The 25856-nt window shown below is 37.8% G+C and overlaps 1 long non-coding RNA gene across 1 annotated transcript; it reads left to right on the plus strand.

Annotated features, from left to right (window-relative positions):
* Positions 1-13503: 13503 nt before the first annotated feature.
* On the plus strand, positions 13504-24507 carry LOC102955256. Its single transcript, XR_006214498.1, has 3 exons — positions 13504-13590; positions 14668-14788; positions 24364-24507. It is a non-coding gene; the product is annotated as an uncharacterized LOC102955256 (long non-coding RNA).
* Positions 24508-25856: the final 1349 nt, after the last annotated feature.

Genomic DNA, 25856 nt, shown 5'->3' on the forward strand with positions numbered 1-25856 from the left:
TGACTGAACGCAAGTTACTTAATTTCCCTGAGTTGCAGCCTTCTCACCTTAAAATGGTGATACTCCCTCTCTTACAGGGTTATATTGTGAAAGACTTGTAAGTCATCTGGTATGATTCTGGCACATACATCAAACATTCACTCAAGAAGTATTTGAATGACTGCCTCGTGCTGCCAGGCGTTTGGGATACAGCAGGGAGCAAAACCAGAGATGGGTACTGTTTCTATCTTCTGCACTAGAAAGTAAGCTCCAGCAGGGTAAGGAATTTATCCATTGTTGCATCCTTCACGCTTAAAATGCTACATGGCACGTGCACATACTCACCGCTTAAAGGGCAGAGGAAGGACAACAATAGGAAGGGCTGACTGTTGATAGAGTCGTTTGGGAAGATTTTTCTGATGTATCCAAAGAGCTATGGAGAGACTAGAGGGAAAAGCATTTCAGGCAGAGGGCCTTTCGATGCAAAGGCCTGGACTCTGACAATAACTAAATTGAGTTGAGAACTGAGAGTAGACTAGTAGGGTCAGAACTAGTGAGAAAAGGAGAAAATGGCAGGACGTGAAGTTGAAAGATCGGGGTAAGACTTTTTATGTAGTTTGACAACTGTGTTTTAGTGAGACTATTTAGTTTGCTTTTATTTTGTCTTTAACATTTATTTATTTTTGAGAGATGGAGAGACACGGAGCTTTAGTGGGGGAGGGACAGAGAGGGAGACACAGAATCCGAAGCAGGCTCCGGGCTCTGAGCTGTCAGCACAGAGTGTGATGCTGGGCTCGAACTCAGGAACTGTGAGATCATGACCTGAGCCAAAGTCAGACATTTAACCAACTGAGCCACCGAGGTGCCCCTTATTCAGTCTTTATATATTTAAATACATATTAGTGTTATCTGTGTTTAAATCTGCCATAATGTTTTTCATTTGTTTGACTAATTCTGTTTTTCTAAAATGTCTTTTTCTTCTTTTTTGATTTGTTGAGTATTATTCTTTTTTTTTTTTATTAACTTATAAAGTTTTCTACTGACCTTTTTTTGTTGTCATAATTACCACATACATCCTTGATTTAGGAAGTTTGAATATAAATTAGCACTTTTGCCATTTCTACTTTTGGGCAAATATGAAAAACATAAAGCACCTTTAACTGCATTTACTTCCTTTGTGGTAAAGAGGCTATTAGTGTCGTATATTTTATACACATTGGAGATCTTCTAAGACACAATTATTTATTTATTGCCTACGTATTCTTTTTGCTCTCTACTTTTTCTTGAATCCCTTGAGGTATAATCCGGGATAATTTTCCTTCTGTCTGAAGAAACTCTTTTACTATTTTCTCTAGTATGATCCAGTGACAATGAATCCTTCCATATTTGCTTTCTGAAAATACTTATTTTGCTTTTATTTTTAAAGGGTACTTTTACCGTGCATAGAGTTTTAAGTGGGTTTTGTTGTTGTTTTCGACACTTGAAAGTATGTCATTTTGTTGTCTTCTTATCAGGAGGTCAGCTATTAATATCATTTGTGTGTGTGTGTGTGTGTGTGTGCGCTTACATGAGAGTAGTATGTCTTTTATGCTCTGGCCCCTTATAAGATTTTTCTCGGTGTTCAGGTTTTACAATTTGACTATATCTGTAGGGGTGGTTTTATTTGTGTCTCTTTTGGTTGGGATTTATAGTTTCCTCAATTCGTGCCTGTCACATAACACCAACATCTGGTTATCTGTGAGTCTTGTTTGTCTTCCATTTTTTAATTAAATTTTGCCCTATTATATTTTTGTTTATCTTCTGACTACCATACATCGTAAATAAAATTTCAGTGATATTTGAGGCTCTACAGCATGTCATTCTCCAGAAAGAATTTACTTTTGTTGCTGGCAGCTAAGCAAGGGTTCATCTCTCTGGGCTTCTTTTTTCTTTTGGCTCCTTCCCCTAAGTCCCCAGCGTCTCTGCAGCTCTCTTTTCCCTTCAGATAGACTTAAAAACACCAATTGTCTAGCTTTTCTAGTTTCTATTAAGTAGTAGCTTGGTCTGAAGGAAATTAAAAGAAATATTCTAAAAGCTCTAGGAACTTATTAAAGAGTTTCAAGGATTTGACATAATCGGATTCCTATTGTTAGGATGATATTTAAAATTATTTATTTTGTCATCCCTTTCCTTAAAATGTCTCTAAAGTTGCCTTTTATCTCCATTTCTACTGTTATCATCCTGATCTAAAGTCTAGTTACTGGCTTGGGTATTGCTTTATCTTACTCTCTCAGTCCCTGAAGGCCATGCAGCAAGCATATCAAGGTTAGATTCTTTTTCCTGAGATCCTGTTTCTTTTATGTCTAGATTTGGAACCTAAAAATAGCTCCGGAATCCTTTTACTTAAGTAGGTAGTTTTAATAGTCACTTTTATAGAAGAGCAAAGTGGCTTAAGGTGGTTAAAGAACTTGTTCAGATGGAGCTACAGGTTGAACGCAGGCTTCTTGAATTTCAGAAGGTAGAGCTATTATTCTGTAACCCAGTTGTATTCTACTCAGACTGTATTTACTCCAAATGTAGCAGCATTTGTATTCTGTTGCTGCTGCAGAAAAAACTTAGTTAAAATTTAAACAATAAGAAAATGTTAACACTTATCGCTGTTCATGCTCACTGACATCAAAGTTGCTTGGACCGAAACTTCTTTTCAAAGATGTTCAGAGATTTTTTTCCGAGACATTTAACAATGGCCTATACGATTGTTAATAATATTTTAGAATAGGAATCCTTTCTATTTATATACAAACATTTAATATTATTTCACATACACACACATAACATACACATATATATACACAGATGCATGAGAATTTTAGAAAGCATGAAGATATTAAATTTAGTGCTTTGCTAGGGCCCAGTCGATTAAGCGTCCAACTCTTAGTTTCAGCTCAGGTCATGATCTCACATGTTCATGAGTTGAAGCCCTAACTTGAGCCCCACCTCAGGCTCTGAGCTGACAGTGCAGACCCTGTTTGAGATTCTCCACCCCTCTCCCCCAGCCCTGCCTTTAGAATAAATAAATGAATGTGTAAAAAAGAAAATAGTACTTGGCAATTTTTATTATCTAATCATATATATATATATATATATATATATATATATATATTTTTTTTTTTTTTTTTTAAAGGATCAGAGAAATTTGTTTCCTGGACTACAGATTCTATCTTTAATTTGGTATTAACTAGGTACTTTGGTATTCTTATTTTTGAGGTATTTTTAGATATATCAAGTGCTTAAATCACTTATTTCCTCATATATTGGGCTACATGTATGTCTATAAGCCTGGGCATAGATTGGGGGGGGGGGTGTAGGAAGGCAGTGCTTTTGTCATTTTTTCTTAAAATGAAATTGCTAATAACATTCTACTCATTAATCTATGCCCTAATATGTGCCATTTATACTTAATGGATTAAAGTTTCAACTGCATCTCAAATACTTCCTAGATTCTTGATATCATGTGTGTCTAGCTCACATATTTTGAACAATAACTGGATTCCTATATATCCTGGAGTGACTATTTTTAAACGCCTGGATTTGAAATATTAGAATTTCAGACCCGATAGAACAGAAGAAGTTAGAGTGAAATGGCAGTGATGAGTTGTAAAGCTCTCTGAGAGAAGGTATGACATCGTTGTGAAGAGCTTAGCTTCTGGAAACAAACTGACTGGGTCCAAATGTTGGTTTTACCATTTATCAACTATGTAACTTTGGATAGGTTACTTAACCTCGTCGGCACAATATTATCAACTATAAAATCAGACGAATAATAATATACTCTTTTAGAGTTGTTGTAAGTATTAAAATAACCATGAAATGTTAAGTGTTCGGAATCTTGTCCCACCCTTAGTGGGAATTTATTTATTTATTTATTATTATTATTATTATTATTATTACCAATAAAAGTTTCTCTGAAGTGGCCCAGACATAATTGGGTTTGTATGGAAGATCTTCGCAATCCATGACATTCTGTCAATTGATGTAGTTTCCAGAGATTCTTCGGCAGTTTGAATGAGCTATGACTCTCCAATATGATATTGTTTATATCTGTACCAGTTCTGCATGTGGCAATCTGTGGTCTGTATACTAATATGCAAATGTTCATTTAAAACTCAGTGTTACAAGAGGGAAGGGTAGATTCTGACACAAATAAACAGGACATAACTAAAGAGATTTTTCAAGAGGCAGCAATAAAATTCTGCTTCCCGGCTGCAGAGAGGAATGTTCAGGGAGGTCTGATTCCAAAGGAAGACCAACAAGGAGCCAACCACAAGTTCCTCCAGGTTCTGCCTTAATTGAGCTTCTCTGACCCCATTTGTAATTGAAAGTCAGGTGGACAGAGGGCTTCTGGTATATCCAGCAAGTCACTAATATTTCTAAGTAATACATGTTACCACTTTAATTATACAGCCTTGCCGAAATGTTGATGGCCTCAGGTTTCACAGGTGTAGTGTAATGCTAAATTGGCCATGACCACAAACAGGATGTCATTGTCATTCCTTTCAAACTACAGAGCAGTAATCTGGTAATGAGTGAACACCTGGATTTGTACCGCCTTTAACCTAAAAAAAAAAAAAAAAAAGGGAGAGGAATGGCCTGAATCTAGTTTTGTCCTCATGAGAGCTGACCCATGGCTCTCCATCCCTTTATAAGCATTGTATTTGGGTATGTGCCTATGTATGTGTACATTTTTATTTTTTAGAACAGCTCCTTGAGGGAACCATTACTTTTGCCATATTATGTACAGCAACGTGGGTGCTAAATGAATGTTAAGTACTAATAATAACAATACCAGTAATTTACAGGTGAGGCACTGGTTAGTCACCACTTGGCTATGCGTTCAATATTTAAACTTGGTTATAAAAATGTATCAGATATTTCTTCTATGAATTTAACTTTTAGCATAATCTCTGGAGTCATTGTTAAGGAAGAGCCTTTTAAATGTTTTTTGTTTTGTTTTGTTTTACTTTTTTTTCCACTTTGTTTATTTTGAGACAGAAAGAGAGGGAGTGGGAGAGGGGCAGAGATAGAGGGAGACAGAGAATCCCAAGCAGGCTCTGCCCTGTCAGCTTGGAGCCCAACGTGGGTCTCAAACTCACTAAACCTTGAGATCATGACCTGAGTGGAAACCAAGAGTTGGCCGCTTAGCCTACTGGGCCATCAGGCTCTGCTGTTTTGTTCTACTTGCAGTTTTGGAACAATTTTAAACTTGGAGAAAACTTGTAAGAATTGAACTGAAAAAAAAATAAAAGAAAGAAAGAAAGAAAGAAAGAAAGAAAGAAAGAAAGAAAGAAAGAAAGAAAAGAAAGAAAGGAAAGAAAGAAAGAAAGAAAGAAAGAAAGAAAGAAAGAAAGAAAGAAAGAAAGAAAGAAAGAAGAAAAAAAAAATTTAGCCCAGGAACTTCATCCAAGGTTGGCTGATTGTCTCAATAACATCCTTTATGACATGAGATGCACTCCAGGATCAATTGTGGTACCTGGTTGTCTCATTTATTCTGGAACAATTCCTCCTTTCCTTGACTTTCTTGGCCATATCATTTTGAAGATTATAGGCCAGTTTTTGGAGTCTTTTCCTTGCACCTAATCATATTGCACATGGTGTTAATTTTTTTCATTACTGATGACCTTGACTTTGATCACTTGAATAAGATCATATCTCTGAGGTCTCTTTACTATAAAAGGTATGATTTTTTTTACATTTTGGAATTAGTAAATTATCTGGTAGGGAGAAATTTTGACACTGTAAAATCTTGTTCCTTGGCCCACTTTCGCTGGTTAGTTTTAGTATCCTTGCTAAATAATAGCTAATAATAATAATAATGATAGCTATTGCTATTTCTTGCCTGATTATTACTATATTGGTTGAGAAATGTTGATTTCTAATTTCTTCATTCCTTCTACAGAAAGGAAATTCCTTTCTTTTCTCCCCATTTGTTTGTCTCTATCATTTGAGGACTCATGAATTCTTTTTTTTTTTATTCCATGAGCTATAGTTAGGTACTGTCATTATTTATTTTGATGTTCAAATTATCCCAGATTTGACTAGTAGACCCTTCAGTCTGGCTTTTGTGTCCTTTTGACATGTAGCCATCATTCTTACTTTCTGGTACAGTCAGATGATCCAAGCTCATCTTGTTCTTTCTTTATACCAGCCCTGGGATCAGCCATTTCACTAAGAAGCTCTGTTTCTTTTAGTAGAAGGGTACTAAACTAGCCCTAGAAGCTAAGATCAAGATGACTGCAAGGTATGCCCATTGCTGGGATAGATGGATACTCCTGCTTCTAGGCTCCTCTAGTGGAAAAAGGAAATTTATACATATACATACATATACCTCTGTTTCTCTCTCCAGCTCTCTCTTTATATGTGTGTGTGTGTATGTGTATATGTATATGTATAGACACATATTTATTTATTAATACAAACCGTATTTCCAATTCGTTATTTCCTAACACCACAGAACTCATTATAGGAATTTCCCTGGCTTACGATGGGGGTACTTACTGATAAACCCACCTAAAGTTGAAAATATCATCAGTCAAAAATGCCATGAATATACATAACCTCTTGAACATCATAGCTTAGCCTAGCCTACCTTATTGTGTTCACAACACTTACGATTAGCCTGCAGTTGGGCAAAATCATCTAACACAAAGTCAATTTTATAACTAAGTGTTGAATATCTCATGGAAGTTGCTGACTACTGTACTAAAAGTGACAAGCAGAATGGTTGTCTGGTACACAGTGTTTGTAAGTGTATTAGTTGTTCACCTTCATAATCACAGGGCTGTCTGGCATCATGAAAAGGGATTGTATGGCATATCACTGGCCTGGGAGAAGATCCTAATTCCCAATCTAAAGTGTGGTTTCTACTGAATGGATATTGCTTTTACAACATCACAAAGCTGAAAAACCATAATCAATTAAACCACTGTAAGTTGGGGGCCATCTGTAGCTTTCTCTCTTTCCATATTTGTACCTTCTTCCTCTGACAGTAAGAAACATGGCTTCCATTATTTCAGTATATATTATTTGCTCAATTCACCTATATGTAGCCAACCTTACTAAGCTGCCTTCCTGCCCTCTTGGTTCTGCCTAATAGCTTTTTCAGTGAACAGTAAAACAGGGACAAAGAGAAGGATAGAGGGAGGTAGGGAGGGAAGAAAGGAAGGAGGAAAGAAGAGAGGCAGGGAGTAACATTTAAAATCTAAATTGAGGGGCACCTGGGTGGCTCAGTCAGTTAAGCGTCTGACTTCGGCTCAGGTCATGATCTCACGGTCTGTGAGTTTGAGCCCCGTGTTGGGCTCTGTGCTGACAGCTCAGAGTCTGGAGCCTGTTTCAGGTCTGTGTCTCCCTCACTCCCCCTCCCCTGCTCATGCTCTGTCTCTGTCTCAAAAATAAAAAAATAAAATAAAATCTAAATTGAAATTTAAAAATAGATTTTTTGCAGATGTTTTATGTTGTAGGCATTACAGAAATAAAATTCTAGGAATTAATTTTATTATTTTTATTATCATTATTATTTTATTATTTTTATTATTTTTTATTATTTTATTATTATTTATTATTTTTTAATTATTATTATTATTATTATTATTATTTATTTATTTTATTATTTTGTCTTCATATATTCATTCACAGTATTTAATGGTAAATGATGTTAGCCATACAAAGATGAATGAGACAGAGTCTCCAGAGAACACAGAATTTGATAGAGAAAGCAGACATGTTAACAATCCCTATGGTAGTCTGATAAGGGTTCTAGTAGAGGAATACAAAGAGTTCCAGGAGCATGTAGAAGAGACCATTAGATTTTGAGAGAAGCAGCTGAACGCTTTTTTTGTCCATTGAGAATAGGGATTGATAGGCTAAAAGGTTAATTTCTAATTGGCCTTCTGAATTCTTTTTCTTCATTCTTTGTTCTGCCCCAGTCATTCTGTAGAAGGCCAGAGAAGGTTAGACAAGAGGAAGTCTCCCTGAGTGGTCAGTTAGGATAGCTACTGAACCATAGCGAACACAACTGTGCCTTAAAGGCCTGGTGTCCTGTTTCTCCCAGTCCTGAAGTTGGGAGACTTTGGCAGATTTTGGTTATAGCTTTTACTGCAATGGACCAGAATTTTATTATATTTAATACCATAATTCTTTTGAATACTATATACTTTTCAGTGATTTTAAAGCCACTATTATAAAATGTATAGTATCACATCATACCAATATTCTAGAATTTTTGTGCAAATCAATTTTGCCATTATGTATAGTTAATGGCCATATAGGTAAATAACTTCAGTGTTTGTTATTATAGTTAAAGTGTTCTTTATTATATAAAGTGTCTTTAAAACATGCTTGTTAAGTCTTTCAACAATGTGGAAATGTAGGTTGGTTTTACCCCTTTCCAATTAAAAGTTATTCATTCCTTCATGGCTTCCAAGGAAGAAAGGTAAGGCACTTAGAGAAACTGGTACAATTTTACATGGTGCAAGTAAAATAAGTAAATCCAGATCAATGAATCTTGACCTCTTTTTTTTTTGTGCCTTAAATCTTCTTAGAGGTAAATAAACTCCCTGTTCTAATAACGGAGTCTCAGGTTCTAGCTCAGAAAGCCATTGTCCCTTATCAGAACTGACCTTCAAAACTTGAGATGCTCTGTTTTCAAACAAAATCAAATTAAAATAAAAAAACACAACATTCTTTGATATTACACAAAAGGCAATGGTAAGGTAATTTAAAAAAACCCATTTAAAGCTACCTTTTGCCCTGCATTACAGAAACTGACAACTCTATTATATATTATTATTATATTATATAGTATTATTATTATATTATATATACTCTATATTATATATACTCTATACTCTATATTATATATACTCTATTATATATTATTATATTATATATTATTATATTATATATTATTATAATATTAATATATTCTATTATATAATATTAATGATATTATATATGCATATTTTACAACATAAATATATTCCTTAAACTAAGTACTAGCATTAAAACTGCAAGTGTCTGTCTGTATTTGATATGGAGCATGGATACTAGGTCACATTTTGATAAGGATCTCAGGCCTGTTGAAAGCTGCTTGAAACCCAGGGTGGAGTCTGTGTGACAGGCCCATTATGATTGTGTCTTGGACACAGCCCAATGACACTTTGATTATGACTTACAAGTTCACACAGTTCATAGGTAATTCATATACACTCAAAATGTTTGAGTAGCCAGGTAAGAGACTATTTGCATCTTAGGGGCCCCTAGGTCTGAGTTTGTGACTCATTTCTATGTATCTAGAAACTTTAACAGTCCTCACCTTGGAATCCTGTCTTGGTGGAGGTACAATTAACTTTCATTACTTATTTTGGATTTGGATGGTTTTAAAACCAGAAAGTCACTGGGGCGCCTGGGTGGCTCAGTCGGTTAAGCGTCTGACTTCGGCTCAGGCCATGATCTCGCGGTCCGTGAGTTCAAGCCCTGCGTCAGGCTCTGTGCTGACTGCTCAGACCCTGGAGCCTGTTTCAGATTCTGTATCTCCCTCTCTCTCTGCCCCTTCCCTGTTCATGCTCTGTCTCTCTCTGTCTCAAAAATAAATAAACGTTAAAAAAAAAATTAAAAAAAAAATAAAACCAGAAAGTCACTAAGTCCAGTACACTCATCTTGCATCTTGTTTATTTTTTTTAGAGCTTTCTTTCTATTCCTTTTGATTTTATTCATAACTATGGTAAAAAAAACAAAAAAGGTAAATGTCACGTGAATAGATAAGAATTTTGAAAATGTTTTCAGATCTGTCATAGGAAGATACTCTTCTGAGATTTCCCTTCTGGATTGTGTTAGAGGAATGATATGATAAAATCTTTTCACAATTATTTTATCAAGCATAATATTCAGCAAATGATAACACTAACCTTATTATACAGAGTCTGAGGAAATAGGTAATAAGTATTATTATTTTGTATTTAGTGATAGAAACATGCAGGCTGACAATAACCAGTGATTTAAAAATAATGATTAAGTTCCAGCTAACCTAGTCATTTGACAAGCATTTACTGAAAGTAGTTGAGAAAGCAGCAGCAGGAGTGATGGTGACAATAAAACATAGCAGGATAGACTTGCCTCTTTCATGTCCGTGGCTCTTGGGCCACATGTATAATTAACAATCCATTGAAACCACCAGAGGAATATCTTGTAACTTAGTTTAGAGAGATTTTGTCCTCAGATTTACTAGCAAAGGATATTCTATCATGATCTGGTAACTCACTGTATTCTACCGATTTTAAAATATTAGGGAATATATAGCTAAAAATAGCCAGTCTGACAGAGAACTCGAGTTGTACCTTTTCTTTTAAACTCTTCCCAGGAACTTCTTGGCATTTTCTCAACTTCTGGGGAATGCCCAGAACGTCTGTCTCTCAGCAGATGAAATGAAGCAGCAACAATAGACTCCTATTTTGAAATCCAGCAGTTTCATAAGGCTATTGAAATTATGTTCATTACTAAACTCTGCTGGTATAAATGTTACATAACAAAATTATGACTTACTAGTAAATCATTTCATTTGAACTTTTGTAATGCAAAAATCAAGAAACAACGTATTCTACATTTCTTTCTGCCAATAAATATCTACAGTAAATGTACTTTTAAATTATAGGATCTGCAACCCTATAAATGTCATAATCTTTAAAGATATAAAATTCTGAGAAATAAAAGTGACCTGAGATGTACCAACTCACAATGAGATGTACCAGATATGACTGCTTAGCAGAAATATGAAAGTCTGGCTAATGATTTGTTGAGAATAAGTTTGTAAAATGTTTTCAAGAAAAACTATGTGTGAAGAACGATTGAAAGTTTTTTGTTTAAGAGTTCTCTCTTTTATTTATTTATTTTTAATCTTTATTTATTTTTGACAGAGAGACAGCGTGTGAGCAGGGAAGGAGCAGAGAGAGAGACACACACACGGAATGTGAAGCAGGCTCCAGGCTCTGAGCTGTCAGCACAGAGCCCATCGGCGGGGCTCAAATTCAGGAACTGTGAGATCATGACCTGAGCCGAAGTGGGATGCTCGACCCACTGAGCCATCCAGGTGCCCCGAAAGTATTTTTTTTAATATGGTTCCAATTTAATTAAACAACAAGCCACTTCCTAGTACCTTCCTCCTAAAGTGTTATACACGCATAGGCACATTTAAGGATATTCTCAACCCTTCTTGGATCATGGCACTCTTAGTGTCTCAGTGATTTTTTCATGGTGGCCCGAGGACAAAAACAATATCTAATATTTCTGTTTATTAAGTAAGTAGACCCACGTTTAATAGTATTGTAGTAGTAGTTTGTGTAGTGTTTGACAGATGTTGCTGTGCTCCCCTCAAAATTTAAAACTACTCTGTGACACTGCTGTGTGTTCATAGCGGCCAGCATGGTTTGGGAGCTATGGTCTTAGCAGCATTAATGGCAAAACACTGGTCATGACTTAAATGCTCATTAATTGGAGGATGTTTAAGTGATAGTGTATCTGTGTGACAGAATACTATGTAGGAGTCAAAGAGAATGAAACAGATCTGTGTATATCGGTTTAGAAAGATCTCCAATACATACCATTAAGTAAAACTTGGAAATTTGTAGGGAAATAACTATGATATATACCATTTAAAACCATACATGTATATACATGTATATGTACACAAACACACAGAGTGTATATGTATATATATATATATGTATACACACACATATATACATATATATACATACATTTTGTGTGTTGTGGGCGGCAGACATTTTGTGCTGGTCCCTGACGCTCGCTGCTCTGTCCGGGGTGTTCCCATCCGGTATTGTTCGCCACTCTGAAGTATGCAGTAGATAGCCCAGGCTTCCCCCTCAATAGCGGTTTCCCTTTTTCCAAAACTGCTCTGTCTGGCTCTCCATATTCCATTCTTTTCTCTCCCCTACAATTTTTAAATAATTAAGACAAAATTTTAAGGGAATTGTATTGTGAAGGGAGTAAAAGTTATGCCCTGTAGGACTTTCTTGATGATAGAAGATCAATCAAAATCTTAAGACCTTACCAAGGAGCCCTCACTTGCAGAGCCTCTGTCTCCAACTCAGTTTTCCTGACCTCAGGTTCATGCATTTCTCTCAAACTGTGTCCTCCTCCTTCTATACTTTCCTGTAAGTGGTGTCTCTTGTATGTCACACAGGCAACTCCAAACCCTGCCTAATACATGGTCTAATTCCCTGTGGGATCCTGCTTCCCTCTATGGTCCATCTCCCTACCTCCCCTGGCATGTTTCCTGTAGGTAGTAACCACCCCCCGCCGCCCCTATCCATGGGGATATGTTCCACCAGCCCCAGTGGATGCCTGAATCCCTATATATACTATTTTTTTCTAAAAATACATACCAGTGATAAATACCAATGCCTAATTTGTTAAATAGGCATAGTAAAGGATTGTCAACAATAACCAGTAATAAATTAGAACAATTATAATAATATAATAACAATTGCGAGAATGTGGTCCCTCTCTCTCTCTCTCTCTCTCAAATTATCTTGCCATACTGTACTCACCCTTCTTGTGATAATGTGTGATGATAAAATGCCTGCACGATGAGTTAAAGTGAGGTGAGTGATGAGGCATGGCAACATTAATGTTAGGCTACTATTGACCTTTCTGACTGTGTGTTGGAAGGGGAATCCTCTGCTCATCTGCGTCTAGACTGTGGGCTGCAGGTAACTGAAACCAGGGGTAAGGGGAGGACTACTGTACCAAGTCTCTGGTACAAGTTGGAAAGGGTTCTCTTGGTCAATTCCGACCATCACAATTGCTCAACAACGTCGTTTGCACACACACTCTAGCTCCCAGGCACCACACACCTGTTTCTGCTTTAGAGCTTTTGCTACAGCTTATTTCTGACATACTGTCCATATCACATTCTCACAGAGGCCTTTCCCAACCTCCCAGTTTAAGAAGTCTCCCAGGTAGAGTTGTGAGATAAAATACAAGAGACAGAACTTAGTTTGAATCTCAGATAAACAATGAATATTTTTTTGTAAAAGTATATCTCATATATTGCATGGGACATATTTATTTATACTAAAAATAATGTTATTTATTTGAAATGTAAACTGAACTGTCTCCTGTTTTATTTTTATTTGTGGGGGGGGCATGGGCACATGAGTGGGGGAGGGGCAGAGGGAGAGGGAGAGGGAGATAGAATCTTAAGCAGGTGCCACACTCAGCACAAAGCCTGACACAGGGCTCCATCCCATGACCCCAGGATCATAACCTGAGCCGAAATCAAGAGCCAGACACTAAATTGACTGAGCCACCCAGGTGCCGCTCCTGTATTTTTATTTGCTAAGCCTGGCAACTCTCCTTCTGGTCATTTTCTAATATAACACCCTGTTGTAATTTTCTCCTGGCACTTACCACTGCATGATATTCTCTTGCTTATTGAATTTTGTTTTTGTGTCTAATGCCTGTCATCCTCCACAGGAATGTAGGGTCCGTGAGAGCAGGAGCCCTTTTTGTCTTACTCCCTATTGTCGTCCCAGAGCCTAGGATGTTGCCTAGCATATAGTAAGTAGTCATTATACTCTGTTTAGGGGATGAACACACGTCTTCCAAAGACAAATGTTAGTTATCAAAAGTAGTCCATTTTACACTGCAATATTCCCTACCTATCTCGTACCTTGTATTTTGTGAGGAACCCATCTTTCGTGGAGCTCTGTTGTCACGTAATTACACATGGGTGCAGTTTATTCCTTACCACTCCTGATTGTGTCCTTCAGAACTGCTAAAATAAGAAAGGAGTCACAAAGTCCAGTTACAGAAAGAAAAGCTTTGAAAAGGCCATTTAAGAAACGAACAAAACTTTATTACATTTAGTGATCTTGATAAAGAGAAAGGAGGTCATGTATTTTACCAGGCATATATATTTTAACGAATTTTTTTAAAACCTTAGTAATAACAATCAAAAATACATCAAAATTAACTCATAGGATATTGTCAACACATTAGGTTGTCCTGGGGTTAACTTTAAATGGTTTTTGGCAAAAATCTCACAATAAAGCCTCTTTTAATATTTTTGAACTTTTTTTGTAGATGTAGTATTATATGAAATTCATAAATTTTTTTAAAAAAATTAATTTGTTTTTAAGTTAATTGGCTTTCTGGTAGTCTAAAGAAAGGTAAACAGTGTTTCTTGTTCATCCTGGTAAATGACGCTTTTTCTGGATATTTGTTTCCGTGGAATACAAATTCTCTGGAATGTGAATCTTATTGATAGAGGATAAAGTTCTATAAAATCTTTTTCACAAAAAGTTTCTATATCTTCTTTGGGTGAATTTGGCTAAGTGATCGTTAGGCAAAACGGTCTGAGCAAAATTCTGAGTTGAACAATTATGAGGAAAATCTAATCAATATAGACTGATGTTGTATAATTCAGATCTCTTTTTTTCCTAATTCCAATGTAAGGATCAGGATTTTAAATTACATAACTGTAAATCGTGCTGTTTATTTACTTGAAGTCGAAATTGGTGGTGGTTGGTGTGTTTGTGTAGAATCTAAAAATGTACATGAAACCTTTAATAGATTTTAAGTCTCTATTTCATTTGTATGCAACGTATGTATAACATATCAATGTTTTGCTTTCAGAACACAGATCTCTCTTGGACACTGGTGATCAAAGCATCTATCTATCATGATATTCAGAACTCCCCTCCAGTATTAACTAAGGATGTTAGATTTTGCAGCTTCTTTCAGAGCAGTTGCTAAGGTGGGTCAGCATAATTAGAAGGCTTCCCTTCCCCTGTCCCCGAAAGCAACTAGGTTTTGCTTGAGTGAAACAAATAAAAAGCAGGAGGCTGGCCAGAGGTTGTAAAGAGTGGGCAGTGGGCTCCCCCAGAATTCCTCTTGGGTGTATCCTATCTTCTCTTTTGTTTGGTGAGTGTGTGTGTGTGTGTGTGTGCGTGCGCCCATTAGCTGATGAAACCCCCTTCCCGTTGAACTGGGATGGAACTAAGTGAGCAGGGTGTAGCTTTGGAGGGTTCTGAAATCTAAGAACAAGCTTCCTTTCCCACCACTTTATGCTGAGTCAGTTCGCGGCAGAGTGCTCTGCAGGATCTAGAAGCCTTTGTGTTCAGATTATTTTACTAGCTACAAAAGCCACACCCTTGTGCTACACAAACAGAACACTTTGTCCTTCCAGGAGGTCCGTACTTTGACCACAGCCCTGGGATTTCAAAGCTGCCTCACAGTGGCTCGCCTATTGTGATGTAAAGTGTTAGGCCAGTGAGAGTCTCTGAGTTATAATGCAGATTTTTACGATTGTGAGCTCTGGGGCTCACGGGCCAGTGGAAGCTTTGAACAACGACCATCACTTAAAAACGCCTCAGAAATCCATGCATTACACTCTCACAAAAGAAAATAGTACAGTGACAGTGAGAAAGAAATGGAATAATGTGTTTTGATTTAGAAAAATCCAGACTTTTATTTTCTAACAACACGTATTCATTTAGAGCAAATACAGCCCCCCCCCTCCCCCAGCCCCTCCACTCCTTATCTGTGGTTTTGCTTTCTGGGGTTTTAGTTACCCGCAGTCAACCATGATCTGGAAGCAGATGATCCTCCTCCGGACCAGCAGTCAGAAGTATTATCATATCTATATGTCGATAGGAGCCTAACCCTCACAGTGTCCACATCACTCACCTGACTTGTCCCATCATGTAGGCATTTTATCACCTCCCACCATCACAGGAAGGAGGGAGAGTACAGTACCTTAAGATATTGTGAAAGAGAGAGAGAGAGAGAGAGAGAGATCACATTCACATAACTTTTATTATAGGATATCGTTATACTTGTTCTATTTTATTATTAGTTATTGTTGATCATCTCTTACTGTGGCTAATTTATAGATTAAACTTTATCATAGGTATGTGAGCATAGGAAAAAAACATAGTATATAATACAGGGTTTAGTACTATCCATGGTTTCAGGCATCTGCTGGGGGTCTTGGGAACATTTACCTGGCAGATAAGAGGGGACTACTGTCCCCATTTAGATTTGTTAGGATAGTAAATAATCCATTGGTCCACACTGGTACCAGCAGGAAAGAAGTGGCTGGAGGGCTGAACTTGGAGGCTAAGCCACACCTGGCAACCTAAATCTCCAGCTTCTTCCTAGCATAGCAGCATTCATTTTCATGAGATCTTAGTCATATCCTTATTCTCAAACTCTGTTACAGGCTCCAATGCATTGTACATAATATTATATTTCTAACTCAATACGGTAATAATGAAACTACCTTTACGTGAATGGTGATCACTGCCCTATGCACTGCACTGTACTAAATGCTCCATTTTCTCCTTTAATTCTCAACATAAACTTGTAACTTCTGCTGTAATCCTTTTTTCACTAACAGGGAAAGCGGCTTAGAGGTGTTATATCTTTAGACATGGTCACTCAGTTAATGAGAAGAACTGGGGTTCTAACAAGGCCTGGTAGATTCCAGAGCTCAAGATCATAACTTGCAAGCCCATTAATTGCACGAGACTTTGCACTAAATTAAGGAGGATTTTGAGAGGCAGCCTGGACAAACTGGAAGGCCAGAGGACTTGCTTTGAAGTGTTGCCCTAGGAAGCACATTGGTTTTATTTAGATAGGATGCCAGTTGTGGGGGGATGAGGCACGTTGACAGCTATTGCTAGTCACCTGAGCATCCACCTGGCCTAACCAGCTTTGTCCCCCAAACCCTTGGCAAAACCATTTCCTCTCCTAATGCTTTGCAACCTTCATAAGATAATGTGGGATATCATTTTTCCTTTAGCCAAGTAGATCTTAGTGAATTCTCCCTTTTCACTATTAGCACCCCCCTTCCTGGAATACACATTCATTACCATCCACCAAACTATATCCTAAACCATTCTGCAAAGTGAATTTCACACCAAAGTTATTGACATTTTTTCTGAAGTCTCACACTTAGACCACTCCTGCAAATTTCAGCCATTACAAGAACTATTGTGAAACAACCTACCCCTGGCTTTTTTTCTTAACAAAACCTAATTGTATCTGTATGAGGCATTTAAAAATTTTTGACGGGGGGGGGGGGGTATGAATGCTCATGTTTTTATTCTTTTATTTTGATACGTGACTTTAATAGCAGCCAAAAAAACTAGTGTGTGTGTGTGTGTGTGTGTGTGTGTGTGTGTGTGTATACAATTCTTTTGGTAAGTCCTCAAACTGAATGCAAATGATTCTAAGAAGTGTTTCTTTCATTTCTTTTTGTAAATGTGAGCTGATTTGGTCACTTTTTTTTTCTGAAAACACACTCTTCTCATGCCTTCTGTGCTACCACAGTCCTCTGATTTTCTTTCCGTCTCATTTGCTGTTCTTCCTTGCTCGTCTTTGCTAGTTTTTTTTTTTTTTTCTTGACTCAACTGCTCCATTTTGGGGTACCTTGGATTTGACTTTGATCTCTCTCCTCCGTCTCTTCTCTATCCCTTTCTGACCTTATCCAGCCCCATCCGAATTTAAAAACCCTCTCTAGGGCGCCTGGGTGGCTCAGTCGGTTAAGCATCCGACTTCAGCTCAGGTCACGATCTCACGGTCTGTGAGTTCGAGCCCCGCGTCGGGCTCTGGGCTGATGGCTCAGAGCCTGAAGCCTGCTTCCAATTCTGTGTCTCCCTCTCTCTCTGCGCCCCCCCCCCCCCGTTCATGCTCTGTCTCTGTCTCAAAAATAAAATAAACGTTAAAAAAAAAACCCTCTCTACACTGAAGATCTAACATTTCTATCTTCAGTTTTGACATTTCCCCTAGTTCCAGATGTCTAGTCCATGACTCCCTCCCTATGTACAATGACAAGATTTGTCACATATACAAAGAAGGACTTTTAATTTTCTCTCAGAATGATTCCTCTTCTAGTCTCGTCCATCTTGGTTATATTTAAACTGCTACATACCATGTTGTTCTTGCTATTTCATAGTCTCTTGTTTCTGTATCTCCCCCATCTCTGTCATTCTTTTCTCTCTCTACAGACTAGCTCTTCACTTGTATTACTTCCCAGTGATGGTGCTGAGGAGAGAGGGACTGAAGCTTCTGAATTCCAACTCCAGCCCTGGCTTTGTAAAGAAAGTCATTTGGATAAGCTCTTGTTAGCTGTCTGTCCTGATCTACAATGGCCAGCATGGGACTAAGGTCATATGCTATCATCAGGCCTCACCTCTAGTTATGAGTAAGGCAGTTTTTCACAGAAGGGTGTGAGATGGGCATACATCCTGGTAATTGTTTACAATCCTATCAGATTTATTTTTATTTTAATTTTTTAAATGTTTATATTTTGAAAGAAAGAGAGACAGAGGGCAAGAAAGGGAGGGGCACAGAGAGATGGAGACAGAATCCAAAGCAGGCCCAGGCTCTGAGCCATCAGCACAGAGCCTGATGCAGGGCTCAAACTCAAGAGTGGTGAGATCGATCATGACCTGATCCGAAGTCGGACACTTAACCAACTGAGCCACCCAGGCACCCAGTGATTTTCAATAATTTTTACAGTCATGGCCCCCTTGACTTGAATGCTCATGTAAAAATTTAGAAAGAATCACGCTTTTATCAGTAATGATTGTAGTCAACAGACTTCTTTTTGTGTTCCAGCATTTCTTCTTTTTCCCTGTTGATTAACAAAGAACTTGGACTGTATGATTTCCCAACCGACCCTAACATAAGCTCTTTCTCAAGTTCAGCCCAGCAAGTTTGTTTCCCTTTATTTCTTTACTGAATGTGCACGCCTAGTTTGGACTCTTTGCCAAGTAGGCCTTTTGGGGGTAATCTGATGTACTAAGAGTAGCAGTGACTAAGTAGCCTTGAATTCAACCAGAGTCTGTTAAAATTGATGTAATTATAACCTTTACAATATGATCTTGAGTAACTGGTGGGGCGGGGGGGAGGAAATGCACTACAGGAATTCCCCAAAGAAATCTAGTGAGAGAAAAAAAAATACAGCAAATACTCTTAATTTTGACAATTCAAGGGAAGTCTGATGGATGATACTCACCTTTCTTTAGCCACAATCTTTTTTTTTATAACTAATTTTTTTTAAATGTTTTATTTATTTTTGAGACAGAGAGAGACAGAGCATGAACAGGGGAGGGGCAGAGAGAGAGGGACACACAGAATCAGAAGCAGGCTCCAGGCCCTGAGCCATCAGCCCAGAGCCCAACGCAGGGCTCGAACTCACGAGATCGTGAGATCGTGACCTGAGCTGAAGTTGGCCACTTAACCGACTGAGCCACCCAGGTGCCCCTCTTTAGCCACAATCTTAATCCATACTAAGTCAGTGCATCACAGAAGGAAAAGTTGAATTGTATGCTAAGATTTATCTTTCTAAAAAAAAAAAGTCACATTCATGCCCGCCCTCAAAAGGGGGAGGAGCTTCTCTCTTCATGAACTAGAGTTATTCATCTTATTTCTTACCTCATCAGTTTCTCAAGAGTAATTTTCAAACGGAAATCTACTAGGCAGTTTTGTTGGGATGGGCCTTCCTTTCTAGCAATGCAGTTATTTCCATTTAATAATTAGATAATTGTTATGGAAATTCCCTCTTAAAAGCATTACTTTAAAAAAATTGTACAACATTTCTCCTCAAACTTCTTAAAGAATGCGTATGTCACACCAAGAATAAATGATGTGAAATTGCTTTTCCGGGACATTGTTCCATTAGAGTGAAAGTAAAACAGTGTTTTAGTAGCCCTTTGCTTCATAGAATAATCATCATGACTGTCATTGTCATGAACTAATTTTGGTCTATTTGAAGACAGAATTCTCTACATGACAGCTAAATTGTTTTGATTACTTGACATGTCACAATATGAAAAATGGTACCGCTGAAATTTCCTCACTTTTCCTCCTTTATTGAATCTGAATTATACACCCAAACTGAGAAAAATCAGTCATTGGATAATGAAGATATTCACAAGCAAATGAAAACAAGAGTGAAAACAAGAGTATATATACATATATATATATGTGTGTGTGTGTGTGTGTGTGTATATTAAAAAGGGTGAGTTGCATAATAGATTTTGTGTTATATAAAATCCATTTATCTTCATGAATGGTGTTGCCACCAGTTTTCAAGCAAACTGATAAAAAAATCTTTGGTAGAGCAGTACAGCCTATGGAGAAGATTCCAGTGGGATCCTTGTTCTGCTTCTTCATTGTTTTCTTCTTATTGGAAAAAAAACAATGAGAACGATCACTGATAAATCTTCAAAATTTCTCCAGAAGGAGAGAATTATAAACTCTTCTCAGAACACTTGCATTGGATAATGAATTCTGTGGTCAGATGAGTTTGGGGACCAGTACTGTATTCCATGATTTTCATAAAATTTCCATGATTTCAGCCATGGTCCAGCCTCTTCTTTAGTGTCACTATACAGCCTACCATCTTAACTGACTGAGCCACCCAGGCGCTCCTCCCCTCCCACCCCCCCCCCCCCACCCCCATAGCTAGCCATCTTTATAACATGTTTTCCTGGAAATTCCACAGACAATTCAAACTCCAAAACTGAACTCAGGGTTTTGGGGTTTTTTTTTTGTTTTGTTTCGTTTTTTGTTTTTTTTCTTTTCCTTTATATCTGCTTTCCTACATCCATTTCCTGCCAGCTATCTTCTTGTCCAAGCCAGAAAACTGATATTCATCCCATATACCTCTCTCTTTGTCATTTCCCTCCCCCCAACCTTGGTCAGTCATCCAGTTCTTTTTTATTTCATGCCTTTCTGATCTCGCTGACACTTACTCTTTTTCTCTATTGTCCATCAGGCCACTAATCTAGGCTCTCACTTGGAAGGCCTGCATTTTTCTCCTCTTCCTCCAATTCATCCTTCACACTGTTGACACAGATTTCCTACACAGCTCTTGCCCAGCAGGTCCCCTATTTATACTTTTTAAGTGGTTCCCCTTCAGGGTAAATGTCCTACCTCCACTCTTTCCCCCTCAGATCTTCTGTCTTCTTTTCATGAACCCTGTGTTTCAGAAGTTCCCTAAAATTGATGTTCTCTGTCTTCCCATCACTGACTGAACATACTATTGTGCTGAAAACACTCTTCCTATCCTTTTGCGATAGGCCAATTCCTTCTCATTCGAGGCTCAGCTCCTGTGTAATCTTCCCTGATGCTGAATAATGTGCCCATCCTTATGCTTCCTAAACACCTAGTACATAACTCTGATATAACATTACAGGGGAATGTGATGGTCTGTGGCTAAAAGAGTATTGCCCCTGGAATCAGACAGATCTGTGTTTGAATCATGGATCTACTATTTATTAAATAAAAACCCAGAAACGTAGTTTAATCTCGACAGATCTCAGCTTTTTATCTGTAATTACTTATATTGATAATACCTGCCAAATGGAGTCTATATAAGTTTTAAGTGAAACCAAGTGTATAAAAGCATAAAAAAAAATAGTGCCTGGTGTAATAGGTAGATATAGTTGGGTCTCCCCCAAAACTGTGGGTGTATCGTGTTCTTAGGATTCTCAGGGCTGGGAATAGAATTGGTCCTTTGAAATTCTGACATCCTGTCAGCATTTGACACTCTTGCCAACTCCCTCCTTCAAAAATACAGTCTCCTATCTTGGGTTGCCTGACATAATTCTCATTTACATTCTCCCTACCGTTCTGGCTACTCTTTTTCCATATATTTTGCTGGGTCATTTCTCACAAGAACAACTGTTTCTCTACTCTCTTAGATTAAATCTCAGAGGCATGTGAATTAAACCGGTGAAAGACAGGTTCATAGAAAAGAAGGCATAAAGCTTATTTTTTTTTAATATTTATTTTTGAGAGAGAGAGAGAGAGAGCACAAGGAGAGGAGGGGTAGAGAGGGAGAGGACCAAGAATCTAAAACAGGCTTCATGCTGACAGCAAAAAGCCTGATGTGAGGCCTGAGCTCACAAACCTTGAGATCATGACCTGAGCCAAAGTCAGATGCTTAACTGACTGAGCCACCCAGGTGCCCCTAAAATCTTATTTTTTATTTTATTAAAAAAATTAAGTTTATTTATTTATCTTGAGAGAGAGTGGGGCAGAGGCAGAGAGAGAAGGAGAGAGAGAATCCCAAGCAAGCTCCACACTATCAGTGCAGAGTCTGATGGAGGGCTCGAATTCACACACTGTGAGACCATGACCTGAAGCAAAATCAAGAGTCAGATGCTTAATGGACTGAGCCACCCAGGAGCCCCTAAAATCTTATTTTTAATTTTACACACATGGGGACTCCACAGAAAAGAAGTAAAACTTCCCCCGAAGAGTTTTCATGAAGGTTACATAAGGTAATGTGTATAAAGCACTTTGTATTGTGAGAGGCACACAGGAAGTTCAAAATAAGTGTTAGTTGTTGCTATGATCCATTACTACTGTCTTTAGCCCGTCAGCCATCCAACATTAGTGATCTTTTAAAAATGCAAATCAAATCAAATCATATTTCTACTACAAACTCTTCAATGGCTTTGTGACATCTTTAGAAAATTGACCTTTACAAGACTTGTGTGACTATGATCCAGCTAGCTGTAGTTGAAAGTCCCAGCACGATCTTATACTGCTCTTCCTGTTGATTTTTTCCCCCAGAAATTCTGGATTTCTTTCATTACTTATCTATATGACCCTCTTTTGCAGGCGGGTTTGCACGCTTCTAGTTCTTTCTTATCTGACATACAGTCCTGGCACTCACTCCCTCCAAATCCCTCAGGCTTTGGTTGTTTAGGAAATCCTACTCTTCTTTGAGTTTTGTTTTGTTTTCCATCAGGTTTTAGAGGAAAAAAATTAACCAACTTTTTGGAGGTGGGCTTGTTCTTTTGGGTTCACTTCTTTCTTTTTTGTAGTGTTCCTCACGATTGTGATTTCTTTCTTTGCCCATTATTCTCATGTTATGCTTTGATGATGGGGAACATCTCTGTCTTCTTCCTGGTTGCACTTTCAGTGTATACCGTGTGGAAGATGCTCAGTAATTCAATATTCACTAAGTGAATGAATATTATGGCCAAAGTGTTGATAATTTCCCATTTATTTTTTGCATATTTCTTCTCTCTTAAATCTTAAACCAAAATTTTCTCTAGTCTAATCCAGAGATTAGATTCATGCCATCTAATAACTTTGATTATTAGATGTGTATGAGTATTAAGAACAAATGAGCGATGCTCTAAAAGTCATGAGATTTCTCTCAGAGAAATGTCTACATCTGCAAAATTTTCTTTAGAAAATAAGTTCCCAGGCCTGATACATTTTTGACGTTCAATGAATAAATTATTCATTCAATAAAATTGAGTGTTCTTGATTATAAAAATACTTCTTAATCAGTACAGCATATCAGTATGGTTGCTATTCTGTTTATTATGACAAAACTGCTTTCAGACATATTTTTACCACAAAAGGGGACATTAGGTTTTATATGGATAGGACTAAATATTTCACAAAATGTTTTTAAATTGTGGTCTAACTTTTTCTATTCCTCAATATACTAGTTTATAAATACAGAATTGATCGGTTCTATAAGCTAATGGAAACCGAGGTCTATTGTATTAAAAGTATCGGGACCCCTTAGATTGTTTTATGTCTGGTTCGTTATTCTTTAACAGCAAAGAGCAACTTTAGCGTTTTCTTCCTCCAGACTTGTAGCAGGTCATGAGATTTGCCCATAGCATTACCTTTCATCATTTTATTGCTCATTCTACCTTTTTAAAAAATCTCTTCACTGTCCCACGCAGCTAAGATAAATGGGAGAATAACTCAGTGGAGCTCACCCTTTTAATTAGTCACTCGCTTGGACTCTGAGCAACTAAGCCAGCACCCACATTGCCTCCAAGATTTATAGCCCAGGGTGGTAGCTATAAATAGCCCATTTCTATCTACACTTAAGTTTCAAAAAAAAAAATGGAGTGTTGCTGTAGATAAGGTCAAAAATAAGGTTTAGTGGGGAATATAATTCTGGAAGACAGCTAACCACCGCTTTAGAAAATATTATAAGGAAAGAAAATTTGAGTCTTAGGTCTTTACTGTTTCTATACTGTCATGAATCTTGATACCTGCAGCTCTAATATTGTTTACTTCACACAGTCCCTCTGTGCCTCAGATATTAGCTCTTCTCCCAGGACGTATATAGTGAATAGTGATTACGTGTTGCCATCTTGACTGTCTAACGTAGGCCATGGGTTGTATTATCTCTAATTCTGTAATCCCGTATTTTTTACATGAAGAAACTACATATCAGCATGGCTAAGCAATGTGCCCAGATTCCTCTATATAGTAAGTTAGGGGGTCTGATGTTCAAATCCAGACCTTTCTGACTATAGTCTGTTCATTTTGCAGGGTACCACATTGCTTATCCTCATCATTGCAGAGCAAGACAAGACTGTATCCAGAGGGCTGATCTCATTATGATGGAAATCACAATGATGGAAAAAATCTTCCATCATTTTTCATATCTCTTGCAACTCCCTGTCCCTTCCCCCCACCAGGTAGGCTCCTTCTTGGTCCACTCTGTCCACTGCTTATACTTCCCTCCACTTTTGGCAGTTGACCTTCCTTAAAGGCATTGCATCATCAAAATACTTTCCATTAAGAGCTAGGTCTACTTAGAGCTGGGTTTGTTCATAATAAAATGTCAGTTTTTGAACAAAGTACCAAATGAGGGCAGGCCTCAGCTAAAAATATCTATAGAAATCTCACCAATACAAATTTGTTCCTTAAGTGACTTAAAATTAAATAATTTCCCTGAGGGAGTTAATACTTCTTGCCACTGTTTAACTTGAACTGAATGTTTTAGTCAAAATTTTTTTTTCCTACCAATAAACTGGGACCAGCTTTCCTGAGTGAGTGTATGGGGGGTGGTGCAGGGTAGAGTGAGGAGGAAGGGAAGACAGGCCTGGGTGAAAGAGGATATTCATGAGGTCAATTTTGGATACTGACCTTTCTAGGGAGAGCAGTTCTAGAATAAATGCTATTCGAATTGGAACTGCTAGAGGCTGGCAAAATCTGTTCCTTGTGAGCACGAGGCACAAGGAACATGGTTAGGTCTCAGTCTTGGAAATGAGATGTTTCCCAGTGTGGATAAGGGCGGTGCTTGAACTCTGGAAAATTGATATTGTGTTCCCATCTTCACCCGTTCATTTCTTCATAGCAAAAGGCTTCTGTCTGAGCATACTTTCTTTCATGCATTCTATGTCCTATATATGTCTTGATGACAAATTACTAGGTTGCATGCTACCCACTCAACTTGCCTAAAGAAGTTTCTCGTAAGCATCCTGGGGACTCTCATCAAAGAAATGTGCAGAACATATAACTGGCCTCATGGAACTGGGAGATTTGTCAGGAACTGACTCTCCTTTTTTTCCTTTCTGGGGCCACATGGTCTCACTTTTTTTTTTTTATGTTTATTTATTTTTTAGAGAGACAGAGATAGAATCCTAGTGGGTTGGGGCAGAGAGAGAGGGAGGCACAGAATCTGAAGCAGACTGCAGGCTCCGAGCTGTCAGCACAGAGCCTGACCTGGGGCTTGAACTCACGAGCTATGAGATCATGACCTTAGCCAAAGTTGGACGCTCAACCTACTGAGCCATCCAGGTGCCCCTAAAAATTATTTTTATTTTATTTTTTTCCATCATGGTAAGTGTACTCTTTAATCCTCATCCTCTTACCTACAACCATCAATTTGTTCTCTGTAGCTAAGAGTCTGTTTCTTGGTTTGTCTCTCTTTCTGTCTCTTTTTCTTTTCTCATTTGTTTTGTTTCTTAAATTCTACTTGTGAGTGAGATCATATGGTACTTGTCTTCCTCTGACTGACTTATTTTGCTCAGTGTTAT

This window comes from Panthera tigris, chromosome A2 (genome assembly GCF_018350195.1).
Source record: "Panthera tigris isolate Pti1 chromosome A2, P.tigris_Pti1_mat1.1, whole genome shotgun sequence".
Lineage (NCBI taxonomy): Eukaryota > Metazoa > Chordata > Mammalia > Carnivora > Felidae > Panthera > Panthera tigris.